We start from the raw sequence: 15,371 nt of genomic DNA on the forward strand, positions 1-15,371 counted from the left end.
CCCATACTACGAGCATTTGTGTAGAGGCATTTGAGGCCTCCTGTGGGTGTGTGTACTGACCCCCTAGTCCCAGCGTTACCCTGGCCCCTCTCTCTTACCTATTCTGGGGGTTTTAGCATCGTTGCAAACTAAATTACATCTGGATGTAGTTTAGTTTGCAATAATGCACTGCAGTGGTCAGCTGCCCCCCACCCCAGTCTTGGGAGAGGCGGGCAGGCTCTGCAGAAAAAAAGGACTGGGCCCCTTGCCACTTTCACTTTCAACAGGCACCTGCTAAAGGCAGAAGTGGCAAGAGGCCCAATCCTTTTTGTTTTTTTCCCAAGCAGAGCCTGCTTGCCTCTCCTGCGGCGGAGATACTGGCTGTCGGTGGGCTGAGCAACCCCTGCACTGTGAGGGGCTCCAGTCTTTCCCTCCATAGTGATGGTGTCCCTGGGGTGCTGCCCCAGCTTGGAGGCAGCACCCAGTCCGACCCGAGTGTTCCCCAATTTCGCCCACTGGAAGCCCACTGGGCGCTGCTCCCTTGGTGGAACAGTGGGCTCGATGAACAGTTGGATCCAGCCGGGCGCTACCTCGAGCTGGGACAGCACCTGGCCTGCTAGCAGCCCATCCGGATGGCTCCAGGGGTTGCTCAGCCTAGCGGCCGCTCACCCCCTGGCTGCAGACAGGCTCCAGCTCTGACCAAAAAAAAGGATCAAGCCCCTCACCAAAACATAACGGGAAAGTTGAATTAAATTAAAACCCCATCATTTCAATTTATAGGTCATAGACTAAAACCCTGAGGACTACACCCCCATCACAAGTGTATAAGTGCCGAACTTCTGATTAATACACTGTAGCTTTGCCCAATATTATGGGCTTGAAAGGAGCCATTGGGCCACTGTACCTGGCCTTTGTCATGCAGAAGGTCCAACTAGATCAATGATTCTTTTTAGCCTTCATTTCTATGGATCTACATGACAGAAAGAAGAGAGGCAAATCATCTGTAGTGACCAAAAGAAGGAAAAAAATTCCAGCCAATCTGGTGGACATTTTCAGTGAAACAAAGACATTCCCACTGGACTGGCTGAAAACACACACCTTTGTTTGCTAAAACATCACTGAAACCACCACACCAATTTTCAATTAAAAACTGAAATTAAATTTCATTTTGGTGGAGTTCTTTTGGAGAAATATAATTTCCCAAGCAACTGAAGATTTGGCTCAATATAATAAACAGGGTTCCTAGAGCAGCATTCAAATTCATTTGCAAGTGTTTGGAGATCAGCCACGAGGAAGTGCTAAAGAAAAAGCCCTATTATGAGTAGTCTGTCATTAATAACAGGAGGTTTCTCTCTCCTAGGCTGGTATAGTTGGAATCTCTGGCAGATCGTTCTGTCGAACCAATGCCTGCCACCTAAATGCAGCTTAAAATATTAGGAGAAGGAAAACGCAAACAACATCTCCCATTCCTGAGGTGATGCGCACATACTTAGAGTAACAGCAATAGGGAAAGGCTGCAACCTTCAGGGGTTATTAGCAGAAACTGCCAATGCAGAGAAAGTTACCTTATCCTATTTGCACCGTGAGCTGTAACTCTATCTGCTGAGCAGAGAGGGCTCTCATTGCAGGAGGGGATTTAAGCTTTGGGAAGGGAGGGCAGAAAAAAGAAAGGCTCCTGAAGAGGATGATGTCAAGGTTATTAGCAACCTCCCATTGGCCTTAAAGCACTGACCAGATTTATCTCCCAAATGAAGTTACCGAAGACAGATTTAAGCTGAATGTTGATTTTCCATCCATCCCCTGTATCAAAGCTACTGACAGCTGCAGACAAGCTGTGCTGCAGCACCCCGGGTGTGTGGGGGAGGGGAGGACCGGATGTCCAATGAGAAACCACACCAATTAACAGAGCGAGATGTACAAGCATGAGAGCCTGGAATGAAGGGCTGGCAGCCGCGAGAATACCATGCGGGTCCCCTTGACTCAGTCTGGGTCCATGTTGGAAAGTGCTGCTCGAGAGCTCTGTGGCACTGCTTGGCTGTTGGGTTTGAAGGCACATTTCAGCTCAGCCTAGCTCATCCAGTCCCAGGGGTCTTAATACAGTCTGAGGGCAAGGACCAGGGGGGACATAAGCCCTGCTTTAGAAAGATTCAGGACCAGAAGCCCCCAAATCTAGAACTGCCTCTAAAATAGAAGCAACTTTAGCGCTGAACTTCCCAGCTCAGCTGCATCTCCCAATCCGAGCAACCTTGGAGAATGTGCCCTCAGAGGCCTGACCCTCTTCCCTTCCTTCAGGCAGCCCTCCTACTCCTCGCTCTTTTTCTCTACTCCTGGCTCCAACCTCACCTACCACTAGTGCCTGGCTCCGAGATCTTCTTGAGAGAAGCACGGGCAGCAGCCTTCATCCCTTACTGGCACAGGCGCACAGAGCTTGGGGGCACATGGGTCCAGAGACCCTTCTCTTCGGACACAGCTTTCTATGCAACCTGAGCTCCCAAACTGGGGAAGAGACACCATGTTCCTGGTTCTTCTGAATGCTATGGAAGCTGGCTGGTTGCAGTAATGAGGTGCAGAGCTGGTAAAGGCCCCAGGAGACCACATCAGTACCTAGCTGTAAAATTCACCGGGTCCTCCCCCCCACCCCTCTTCTCCCATATTGAGCGTTATACTTGCGTTTTGGCAAGAAGCAGAAAGACATCCAGGGTTGCAGAAGGTACAGAGAAGCCCTCACACTTCCCTTGGGCATTTGTTCTGAGGGCTAATCACTGTTAAGGATTTGTGCCTAATTTGCAGTTTGTATTTGCCAGACTTTACTTCCCAGCTATTGATTCCGGCTGTACGTTTCTCCGCTAAGTCCAGATGATGTTAGCACCTGGCATTTTTCTCCCTGTGAAGGTACTCGCACACCGTAATCAAGTCACATCTCAGGCCTCTTTTCGATAAGCTAAATAGATTGAGCTCCAAGTCCCTCTAAGGCTCTATTAAACATGGAGCGTTGGGGAAGGGACAATTTGAGACGTTGCCAAGGAGAACGGATCAGAGGTTTGTTTTTTTTTTAAGCTGATGTATTTGAAAAGGTGAAATTGCCACTTTCTGATGCGCCGGTGATAAACGATGCGAGGAAACAAAATGAATTGTTGGAGGCAGCTGAAAGCAGTCATTGCCTCTGGCAATCAAAATGGGGGTGACAGAAAAGAGGCCAGGCACCCCTGACCCAGGAGATGGGCCTGTCCCATTCCTTTTGCAGCTCAGCCTTTTGCTTATGGCTGGCCAAACCCTTTGTGCCCTCACCTGTGAGACAACTGCTGTAAACACACCTTAGCAGCACTCCTGCCAGCAGAAGTTGCTGCAGCAGCTGCTTACTCCTACTTTAATGGCTCCTATCTCCGTTTGCAGTCAGGGACTTATGATAGCCTAAAATGGAAGTGCTTTGGGGAGCTGAGATAAGCAAAGATGCTCCAAGCAGCTGACTTAAATTCAGAACTTATTGACAAGGGATGTGTCAGTGAGTTATAATTGGTACAGCAGCCCTTTCTAATGCGTGCTTATTGACAAGGCAATTTGAGTGATGAAGTGGGGTTCTCAATCTGTTTTAATCACAGGATGAGCCTCTGAGTCGCTGCCGGAAGTGTCAGACACATCTGTCATTCTCCAGGGAAAAATGTCTAAGCTACCAGCCAGCTGTTCCGGTATTTCACCCTCAGAAGGGAAGACTGCAAGCTAGTTTAGAGAGCTGTCCCATTGGTAAGACACAGATTCCAGCAGTGCAACCTAAAGGGTGGCAACTCCAAGGCAAAAACCAAAGGAGTAATCTTATCACAAGCGTCTTCCGAATTTTACTGTGCTCTGAGCAGAGGCCAGCTTGGTCTGACACCTGCTAGCAGCCTACAACAGTCTATCTGCCTGCAGTCTGCTCAATCTATCCAGCAGAGAAGCAGCACAGGGCTGGTCCGTGGGCCTGATCCAACATGGGGTTGGTACATGGGAGTCAGTCAACAGGTGTGTTCCCGCCATGGGCCGACACCATGTGCCAGTGCACAGGGCCATGTCATCCAACTCATAAGGCTTCCCACAATTCACACTGCCACCTCTCCCCTGCTGCCAAATTTCCAGACCTGCAGGGAACCTTGTAGGCCTCGTAATTGGGCTCTGCTGAGCACCACTGGCCTAGAAGATTACAAGACTCCATGCCAAGAAAAGTGGAGCTGCCCAGAAAAGAGAACATGCATCATGCATGCATCAAACAGACATGGGACGTGCCTGGGGCTGCTACGTGAGTGTTTGTTTGATGGCATGGATGGGAGATGTGCTTGGAGGCCTGGCAGCCCAGGGCCCCTGGTTCAAGTCAGGTGCAGATGGCAGCAACCCTCAGGCGCTGGCTGCCTGTATGGAAAGAGCTGGCTGCCTCTTGATCCAGAATGTGGAGTCCAGTCTTGTACCAAAATTACCTTCCACATTTGCATCCTCATCAACAGCCTCAGTAGAAAAGCTGAATGAGTCACTTGGACTCCTCCCTTCTCCAGCCCTGCTGGGGTCTTAGAGCTGATTCACAATCGCTACTTGTTAAATACAAAAATGCACACAGAACTTCCTGCAGTAAATTAGAAGCCAGCATTTTTCTGCCCTGAATGAGACCTCCAGGTTCCCCACTGCAGTCAGGACCACCAGTGACTGACAGGCAGATACTGCAAATGGAAGCCCCCTCAAATTACAGAGTTTGCAGGTAGGCACAGCTGACCATAGACCTCACCAAAGCCAGGAATTTCAGAAGCAAGGTTTAAATGCTAGCATGGACCACCCTACCAGGTCTCAGGTCATTCTTCCACCAACAACGGGGCCTGTTTGGATGCTCAAGCAGAAAGGCTGCCCATCCCTGAGAGGGGTCCCCATTCCCATTCCTGTCCCCTGGGAAAGGTACCTGAAGCCACCACGAACTGAGGGCATACCAGTAGCCTGTCTCATGCACCCCACTGGAGGGGCCTATGCACCTTGGCATCCCATCTCCAGACTGCTGACACCTAGAGAGAGAGAGAGAGAGAGAGTGGAGCCTGCATCCTGACCAGATGTACTTTGACTTTGACGACAGCCCTAGGATTGGCAGATATAGAATTGTTTGATCATTTGTATTGTTGCTTTTTGTTCTTACTCTGTATCAGTAAACTCGCCTATTATCAACGGGCAGGTGCTGTGGTCCTACTGAGGGTTGTGCCTGCCCAGCACAAACATTTAGGTGCTGGGTCCAAATCCAGTGTCAACAGGAACAACTGAAGTCTTAACAGTAGTGAGTAGGTTCAGGGCTGACTCCTGTTCTTCAAGGAAGTGCCAGATTGGGGACAGAGCCATTTTTTAAAAGGATTTTATAACATGGAAGCCTGCAGAAATAGGAATTGGACTGGGTCACCCAGGGGGTTCCTCCAAGTTGTGCATTTCACGTCCACCTATTATAGGATCTTGTCTCAGAGTGGTAACATCACCCACCTCAAAGAAAAATGCAAAAGACAAAACACCACAAAAAATCCACCCCACAGCAATGAGATAAACATGCCTCTAGCCAGCTGACTTTCCATATTTGGGCTTATGCCCTGCAAGAGACTTTCAAAAGAAAAAAAAATCTAAGCAGCCAGTCTTTTGAATCCTGCTTATCTTTGTGCTGCCCTTGGCAGCTTGTGGCAAGGGGTTCCACAGAATCAGCTGAAACAAGATTCCAGCATAACAGGCATAGTCTGATGATCAAGGTCCAATTACAAGAGCAAACTGCTCAGAGAGCATGCTTTAAAATGGATAAACAGGCAAAAAGAAGCAATGTGCAAGTTTGACCCTGTTGTCCTGATGCTGGAGCAGGAACAAGAGGATCTTATGTGTTAGGCTGTTCAGTCTGCCCAGAACTTAACAAACCCCACCCCCCTAAACCAGGACTCCCAACTCTTCCACAGCTCAAGAAGCCTCAGACACTTCCATAGAGGAGATCACATCTTAAAACAGTGTCCCAGATGTACCTCCCCATTATCCAGCTCTCACTCTTGTCATTCCTCTCCACATCTTAGGTCACACTTCTTCCATTTGCAGTCAGATGGTTGCTGCCTTTTACGCATTCACTGTTGCCTAATACCACCCCCCATCCCTCCTGACAATGCAACATCACGATGCCCAACTACAACCCTGGTTTTCATGGGAGGAAAGTACTGTTGTATTGTCACTGGTGTCAGTGCAGTACAAATCCTCAGAGCAAGGTCTGGGAAGCAATGCCAAGAGTCCAGGTCAGATGGTACTGGGTCAGGGGCTGCTGTTTGGCTATATCTATGCAACGTGCCTAGCCCAAAGCCGGGCCAAACCTCAGTCTGGGAACAATACAGCCAATGGTCCATCAAGGCTGGGGCCAGCTAACAATCCCCGATCGATTGTTAAGCCATTAGGAAGTTTTTCACACCTGCTTCCCATTAGCCCAACACTTTCCCATATGGCTTTTAAATGCTTTGTGGTTTCTGCACCATAACCCAGCATCTCCCACTGGGACATGCACAGCATGGCTCAGAGTTGTAACAGCAAAGCCCAAGGCTTCTCCACGCAGAGCCCTTCCAAGGGCTGCACACTTGCCTCTGAGGGGCAGCCCATAAAGCCAGGAACGACTTGAATGGCTGAGTGGGAGCAGCCACTGGGAAGGCAAGGGGAACTGCTGCTTCCATGTTGGATCCGGTCACTGTTAGGAGAGTCTGGAACCATTTCCCAGACAGATTTCATAGGCATTTGGGCTGGAGGGGACCTCAGAAGATCTTTGAATTCAGCCCCCTGCCCCAGGGGCAGGAAGTCAGCTGGGGTCTTAGGATCCCAGCAAGATAAACATCCAAAAGTCTCTTGAAAGCGTTCAAAGTGGGTGTTTGAACTGTGTCCGGCAGCAGTCTGTTCCAAACCTTGGGGGCTCGGACAGTAAAGAAGTTCTTCCTTATGTCTAGAAGAAGTCAGAGAGAGCCGCCCCAGGAGGGGGCGCATGAATAGAGTTGGCCCCGGGATAAGACCAGCACCAGGACTCAGAGGAAATCCCGGCATAGTAAGACCGGCCCCGTGCCAAGAAGGGTAGGAAGGCAGCCTCCTTCACTGAACAAATAAGAGCCATGGCGGGCGAGACAGAGGATGTGAAAGACCCAGACTTGCCACGGTAGACAAGGACACTAGGGGAGGTCACGGCACCCCTAGGGGCTGTCCTGCCACAGGTGGAAACCCGCAATCAGCTGTTTTGTGTGGTACATTGTGGGAGTGACACCATAGGCAGAGAGAAGAAGAAGTTATTTGGGGGGGCTGAGCCAGGTGGTAGTGCCCAAGCTGGGCTGCAGCACCAGCTCCTGCAGCCTGGCCTGGTCTGGCCCCATCAGTGCGGCACCCCAGGAGCTATGAGCCATGAAGCCAAAGCAGCTGGTGCCTGTGCTTCTGGAGCTGCAGCTGCCCCGGGAGTGGCATGATGCCACATCAGTACAGTCGAGGTCTTGGAACATATCCCTATTCGTTACATTATAAGGTGGGTTCCCTTTATGCAAATTTGAGTTATGCGCTATTTTCCAGGAACGCGTATCCAGTGCAGCATAAAGTGAGGGAAATCTGTGTTTCCTATGCCTAGGTCCTTCCAGGAGGCCCCTTTCTTCATTAAGTCTCATCATTACCAAGGACCCCAAAGCATCCTGCACCGGAATAGCTGTCCCCTTTCCCCCCACTGGGTCTGCAGCTGGTGTTGATGGTCAGTATCTCAGAGCAAGGCCTCGCACGGATTTTGTACCGCACTTGGCACTGTGATCACCATAGCAGGCAATTGTTGCAAAGCAAAACACAGTCAGAGCTATGCTGCAGGGGGAGGCGGAAGGAAGGATGGAACCACTTGGCCAGGGTTTCACAGCTCCTACCACAGGATTCAAAACCAAGGGCACTGCTTCCTGCCCTCCACGATCCCTCTGGGAGCTGGAATCCTAGAACCAGAGAGAAGTATGGCTAGAGGGGACCTTGAGAGGTCATCTAGTCCAACCCCTGGCCGGAGGCAGAATCCTCCCTATCCAAACTAGGAGTGGACCCAGGAGTTCTGATTCTTCCCTTAATAATCGACCTGAGCTGCCAGCTTCCTCCAAACCAGGAACAGGACCCAGGAGTCCTGATCCACAGGCAGCATTACCTCTCAGTAGGAAGCTAGTGGATAGAGGGGGTGCATACACAATTACACGAGCAAGGAAGGGAGTAGGCATGACAGCACATGCCGAGGGCAGACACCAAGTAGAGCTCTGTAATAACCCCATTCCCCACCGCAGGTCTTCATTGCTAACCCCCAGGTGACAGGCCTCAGCAGGCATCAGGCAGCACACAGATTAGAGGGGGATCAGCTGGGATGAGTGTTTTCACTGACATGGGCTCACCCCGCTGTTTACCAAACAGGCTGAGCAGGGCTGGCTCTGAAGGACACCAACCAAGGTCACATCAGCTGATTGCTGCTGCAGCTATCCTGCACTCTCCACTGTCAACCCAGAGGTGCCCGCATTACTGGCATCCCCAGGGAGTGCAACAAAGCCTCCTGGGCAGTGAAGGGCAAGGAAGCTCTGCTTCAGCTCTGCAAAGCACACATGACACAAGTTTGGAAGCCACCTATGCCACACAGAACCAGGGCACAGCAACTGCCAGGTGCGTGGAGCAGCAGGCTGGATGTGCAACCAGCCACCACTGCAAAGGTTGCCCATGAACACAGCTGAAGCTTAAGGCAGGCCTCTTGTGACTACCCCTGGCAGGCACTGAAGCAATATAACTAAGCCCTGGGATGTCCTTGTCTCCATAGGAGAAACTGCAGGCAGGGAGGGAAATCAGGCTGGAGTTGCCTTTGCTGAGGACTGTAGAACAGATGTGGCACTGCCAGATAAGCCAGAAGTGCTGCCCAGAGTGTGCAATGCCATCTTTTTCTGCAAACCTGGACAAAATGCCTAGGACCAAGGGATACCAGGCAGCTGTCTCTCTGGCGTGGGGCAGTGGGGGTTGTCCATGGAAAAGGGCAGGTGCTAGAGGACACTGTAGAGTCTAAGCTCTCCATAGTTTTAATTCAGGCCAGTACATAAGGGCGTGTCTGGCCAAGAGCTGCAAGATGTCCAGCTGAGCTCCCCTCTCCCACTGGTCTTAACCCTTCAAGCCCTGCTGTTAGGGACCAAAAAGCTATCTGGACAAGGAGAAAGTCAGGAGGGACCATCCTTCACCATTCAATATCTCCACATGGAAATGCATTTATGAAATCCATGTACACAGTGGTGTCCCTCCAAGATCTCACAGCATCAGATAGACACAAATGACCTGGAGTCAGCCCTCCACCCAGGAAGGGGCTGCAGCGGGGACACTGTTAACTGTGCTGTAAGTGGGACAACTGAGGCACAGATGTCAAGGTAACAATGTGTATCATTTAAAAAAAAAGTCAACACGAGAACCCAGAATTTATGGTTCAGCCCATTACTCTTACCAGCTGACTAAAGCTAAGTGACAAGCCTGGGATGAGGTCTTAGGAATCCTGGCTCCTGAGTCTCCCCATACTGGCCTTTTATGGCTGACCATTTTCTAAGCACCGAAGATGGACAACACTGGTCCCCCTGCCAGTGAATGATTTATTCAAAGGCCAGCACCAGCTCAGGGAGCTGGCTCTTTGTCCTCAGAGATGGCTGCAACTGGCTAAACATCAGCTATGACAGAGATTTCTCCTCTCTCCCCCTGGCCAGCTGCCCCTGTTGTTCCCCTGCTCCTTGCACAGGGCTGGATCAGTGCCCTGGCTCACCCAGAGCTCTCCAAGCTGTGCTGAGCCAGACTCCCCTCTGCTACAGCCCTGCCAATCAGCATCACGCCCTCCCCAGAGCCCTTCTCTCAGCTTCGCCCAGGTGAACAATCCCTTGTGAGCAGCTCAGGGCTTATCTAGCCAGCCCAGACTCTGAACTCATTGCAGCCGTCACTCCCAGCCACAGCGAGGGGATGAGGCGGCGGTGGGCCAAGGAAGCCAATAGCAGCCTGGCATGGTCTGACATCAGTGCTACCAATAGGCTTATCATGCTCATGGAAGGGAATAATTAGCATTCATGTGGCTTTGGGGCTATAAAGCACTCCTCTGGACCTGCTGCTTCCCCACCCTCATGTCCAGTAGGAACCAGGGCCTGAGGAGCTGGGAACTGGGCTCACCTGGCACTAAGTTTCAGGCCTGACCAAAGGTCAGCTTCAAATTCAGACACTGTCCTTTTTGTCCATATTGTCCCATCTGTGCATGATTGCATCACCCGTGCAGCTGTGAGAGGGTGCCTCTGTAAGGAAGAATCAATCCTATAGACAGACCTTTCTCCCAGTGCTGCATCAGTTTGCAGGCAGCCCTCAAATGTTTCCAGACACCAATGCAGGCACTTATCAGAGGCACCATCCATCCCCCAGAGGATGGCTGAAGGAACACAAATGATTTTACTCCCTATTTTTCATTCTGCCAACTTGACCTAGGCATGGCTAGCACATAGTATGGATGCAGGAAGACTGACCTCTGCCCCCCATGCCTGCAAGCTACTAATTGCTCCCTGCCTACTCCAAAGTTTGCTCCAGAGGCAGATCCCCTAGTCAGGCAGTCTGGTGATCCATGGAAAGCCTCTTGGCTCTCTCTCCTTGCAAGCTTGGGAAAGGCAGACAGTTTGCCTCCACCACTGTGTCCTCCTCTGAAGGTCTCACCTAAATGTCACCTGGTACAAGAGAATCACAACCAGGGATGCCCTTTGGGCAGTGGATACCAAATTCTTCATCCTTTCCAGCACATCCGCTAGAGAAGGAGCTTTATTAACATTTTCCAGTGAGGAGGATGTTCTGCCTGGATCTGCAGTGCCATGCGCCTTCTATGAGACTGGAGAGCCTTGCATAGAGAAAAAGCAGCCATTCTGCCAAGCAAGTTTAACCTCAGGATGATTGGAAATGCCACTGCAGCCTCCAGGAAGAAGTACCAAGATGGCTTTCCCTTTTCTGAACAAGCCTTGACCTCAGGGAGAAACACAGACAGACACCTCAGGTCATTCTTTGACTGTTAGATGCAAGAGTATTTTTAAAACTAACATTTTCTTAAACCTCCTGCCTTGATAACAGAAGCTCTTGGTTCCTTGACGAGGGGGTAACACTTTTGCCTTGACTCAAGTTGTATCAGGTCTCTGCCTGCTGCTTGGTCTGCTGGCCCCAGGGCCACCACACAGCTCATTTCAAAACAAACCTTTATCTATGCACCTTCAGGGATCAGATCTCAATATGGCGCACCACAAGGCTCAAATCTACCATTTCCAGTTAGGATCTGACTATAGTCTCTCCTAAAAGTTTTAGTCCTATTGTGCTGGGAAATAGGCAAATGCATAATGAAAGAGTCCCTGAACTGAAGAGCAGATAGTCAAAAGGTACATGACAGAGGGCAAGAGGGGAAACTGAGGCACAGTCACACACACAGAGGCAGTCATGTAGCAGGTCAATGGCAGAGCTGGGTATAGAAATCTACCTCCAGAGTCCCAGTCCAGTGTCCTACTCACTGTCCCCAATCAGGGGCGTCGCCAGATATCAGGGCATCACCAGATGTGGGCTTTGGAGCCAAGTTTGGATTCAGCACTGTGCAAGACTCTGGAGAATGGTAATAGTAGTAGTGGGAGGGAGGTATTCCAAAAAACCCAACAACTTGCCTGTGCTGAAAAAGACATAAGCCACTTACACTTAGAGAGATCCCCCTCCACCTGTATGCAGTGCCCCACGCATCAGGACAACTCAGGACCTGAATTCTCTATGCATAAACCAGGGCAATTTGAGCTTAGCAAAATGATCTGGGGTCCCAGTAGGAGGGGAAAAGCAGAGGAGGCCATCACAGCCCACAGAGAGCCACAAATAACTCACACGGCCTCATTACCTACTTTCTGTTGAGCAGAAATTTGGTTTCAAATTTCCCCCCAGGGCCAGCTGCACCTGAAACTGGTCTCATTATGGCATAGGCCAGCCATGTTCAAAGTCATGGGAAAGTGCCAGGTAAGTAAGAACATGTCCTTGATAACTCTCCTCTGCAGACGGTTGTCAACTATCAGGAACTGGGCTGGGCTGAACTAGTCCTGGCTCCCACCATATGAACTGACTGTTACCGGGTCACCCTTGCACATGGATTCTGTGGCCACATCACCTCCTGGTCTGTCACTACATCCACAACTCCTCTCCTCTCCCCTCCAATCTTTCTGGGTTAATTATTTCCACTTCAACCCTCCGCCCTACTTCCTTTCCACTCCTGTTCCTTCCTCAGTAGGAAGGAAATGTCCACTTCATCCATGCTGCACTCAGCACAGGCTCCAGGGAACCCTACACCTTCCCCTCCTCATGGCATTTCCTTTCGTCCTGGCATCCAAACTACCATTCCACGAGTCTGCACTTCAGTAGGTCCCGTTGGGGTAGGACCTTGAGGTCTGAAAGAGCTGCTTACACGGCTTAAGAAGTCAGAAACACTCAGCAAGGCAAACCCAGCTCACTGCTTTTGCAGCCGGTTTGTGCATCATCTCGAACAGTTGCTGTTCCACCACCACTGCTGGGGAACCAGATGGAGCAGAAACCTGCTCAAGTCAGGGCATCTGAGCTAGAGCAGAACATCACCACATGGCCCAGTGAGAAGCCACTCAAATTGCCTCTTTTCCCAGCAATGATGTTGATTGCCCAAGATGCTAAGCCATCCCCAATCAGAGTCTCCACCATCACCTGGGGCCACCTTCTTCCCCCAGCAAAGGGGCCTTGAACCTTGCTATGGACAAAGCTCTGCAATGGGACAAGCAGGCTTCAGCAGCAAAAGCTGCAGGGCCCTGCTTTGCTGACATGGGCATCCATCTTACAAAGATGTCCTAAGGCCCCAGCCAGTAGCAATCATGGAGGCATCTCCCAATGGTTCTAACAACTTGCCTCTTCCTGCCAGGATTATTATCCAACTGACCTCCCCACAGGGACTGGACACAAAGAGTGAGGACATCATGCATTGTATGTCACTGCCTGGTCCTGGTCCTGCTCCAGAGAGCGTATGAAGCTAATCTAAACCCGTCAAAGGAGGAATCTGGGAAGATGGCACTGAGGACGTTTTGGAGTGACAGACTCCACTGACCTGGATCATAATGGGTTTAATGATGGAGGCTAAATGTGACTTAGCATATACTTAAAAAAGCAGGAGGCATCCAGGAGCAGCTACTGATGGGCATTTGTTGAGGTCAGGGGGAGAGGATGCCACTGAAAAAACATCCAAGGATGTTTGTACCAGCTGTTCTGGCTACTGCAAGACCTTCACCCCTGCCCTGCCCTGCCTGCACACTGGAGATACTGGAAGCAAAGGGTTGTGATGACACACAGGAGCAGGGGCAATGAGCCACAACAGCTGCAGCCAGTCCTTGGACTAGAGGAGCTGCAGTTCTGGATGGGGTGGGGCTCAAAGACAGGCTGGATTTCAGGCAGCAGGGGACAGAGCTGCAGAGGCACAGGCAATTATCTCCTGCTAAAAGTCACTGGGTTGGTGCCAAATGTGTGCATTTGAAAATCTCCCCCTGGACAGTCCCTAGCCACAGAGCTCTGGGCTGGGAGAGGCCTGTGCAGCAGGAAGGACGAGAGGAACAGAATTTACCCTCATAGAAGAGGACATGGAGTCGCATTGCCCCGCTGTGCCTGTACAACAACTCTGTGGAGATCACCAAAGTCGCAAGCTGGTAGCTCCCAAGAGGGCTGTTTGTTCTGCCGGGCACTAGGACAGTGCATCCAAAGGGGCTGTTTGTTTGGCAGTGCACTAGGACGGTGCACCAACACTAGAGTACCTGAATGGTGCCTCTGCATTTCCCCAGCTCCTCCTCAACCCAGTTAGGGCTCAGAGCCATTCCCAAACTGCATACCTGGTTTCATAGGGCGGTAGCAGAGATTCTCACGTCCACCGGTGTGCAGCTCTGCTCTGGGGTGTGGGGAGCATCTCCCATCTTCTTGGGAGATGAGAGCACAGGTGAGGCTTTCCATGGTCCAGATGCTGCAGAGGAACAAAGACACCAGTATAACACCCACACTTGTACTGTGTATGGCAGTGTGTGCCTTTGGTTGCTGTGTACTGTGTTTTTTCTGTATTTATCTTTTGATTTTCTCTTTCCTTTTCTCCTCTGGCCTGTTGCTGAGGAGAAAACATGCATTTTGGCCATGTGGGAAAGATGGCCACTGTTATTCTGGCCATGTGAAAAGCTGCAGCCTTCTATTCAGATAAAATAATTTGGCCTGATTGGCCTGGGAGAGCAAAGACTTTTTTGGCAGATTGGTTAAGAAAGAGACTGGAGTGTGATACTCCCTGACTGCACAAGGGTACAGAAAAGGAGAAGTCAGATGTCATGTTAAGGGATATAAGGTCAGCTAGGTTGGTTTGAGGAAGGGGGAGATGCTGCCGGGGAGATGCTGCCATGGATTGCTGAAGAGCAAAGTCCCCTCCAAGGGAAGAAGAAATCTGCAGGGGGAACTCAGGTACAGGAGAGAAAGAGAGAAGAAGGGAGAGTTGTCCCAGTGTCTGGGAGTCCTCTCTTCTCCTTTTCTGAGGTTGGACGGGATTAATACTGGGGAGGAGAGCATTGATTCTTTGGTTTGGCTGGCCAGGAATTAGGTCTGCCAGTTTCTAAACAAGTTTGAAACCTGGGAGTTTCTAATCCTGTCAGCTTGGGGAGGGGGTTAAAGTTTGTAACCTCCTGCTGCCAGTGGAGCTGTGACCCAGACTACCTGCAGCCCAGGCCTAGAGGGTAGGTTTGACTTTCCCTACTTTGCTTTTTTTGGCAGTCCTTGGCTCCAGCCAAGCTGTCATTGGGCCAGCTGTAGCCCAGAAGTTTTGGAGCAGGGGTGGTATGCTGGCCAGAGGTGCAGCCACCTCCCACCCCAACATCCTCTTTGCAGGAGCAAAAATTGGGCTCTACCACTTCTCCAGGAGTGACAAGGGGCCCCAGGCACCGGAACCAAACGACCGACCACAAGCAGATAAACCCCAATCATAAGATAGCTCCGGTGTGGACCCTGGAACTAGCGCTTTGGGGAGCCCCAAGCCGCAGACTGGCCTGGGCTGGGGTGAAGTCTCTCTAAAGAGGTTCAACCTAGGAACTGTAGTTGTAGAGACAATGTTTATATTGTGTTTAAGGTTTTATTTTTTGTTTTGTTTTGTTTTTATAATAAATTTGTATTTGGTTTATACTGCTTGAGAGAATAGGGATTTTTACAGTGTGGAATACCCCAGTCAAATTTAGTGTTCCCAGATTTCTGGGTGGAGGCTTGAGGCCCTGGTATCCTTCATTCAGTACCCCAAAATGTGAATCTGGCCCTTCTTGCTGCCAGCCAGGCGAAACAAGGAATGAGTGGAGAGGCAGCTGGTGCGA

This window comes from Crocodylus porosus, unplaced genomic scaffold (genome assembly GCF_001723895.1).
Source record: "Crocodylus porosus isolate Cpor-Errol unplaced genomic scaffold, CroPor_comp1, whole genome shotgun sequence".
Taxonomy (NCBI): Eukaryota; Metazoa; Chordata; order Crocodylia; family Crocodylidae; genus Crocodylus; species Crocodylus porosus.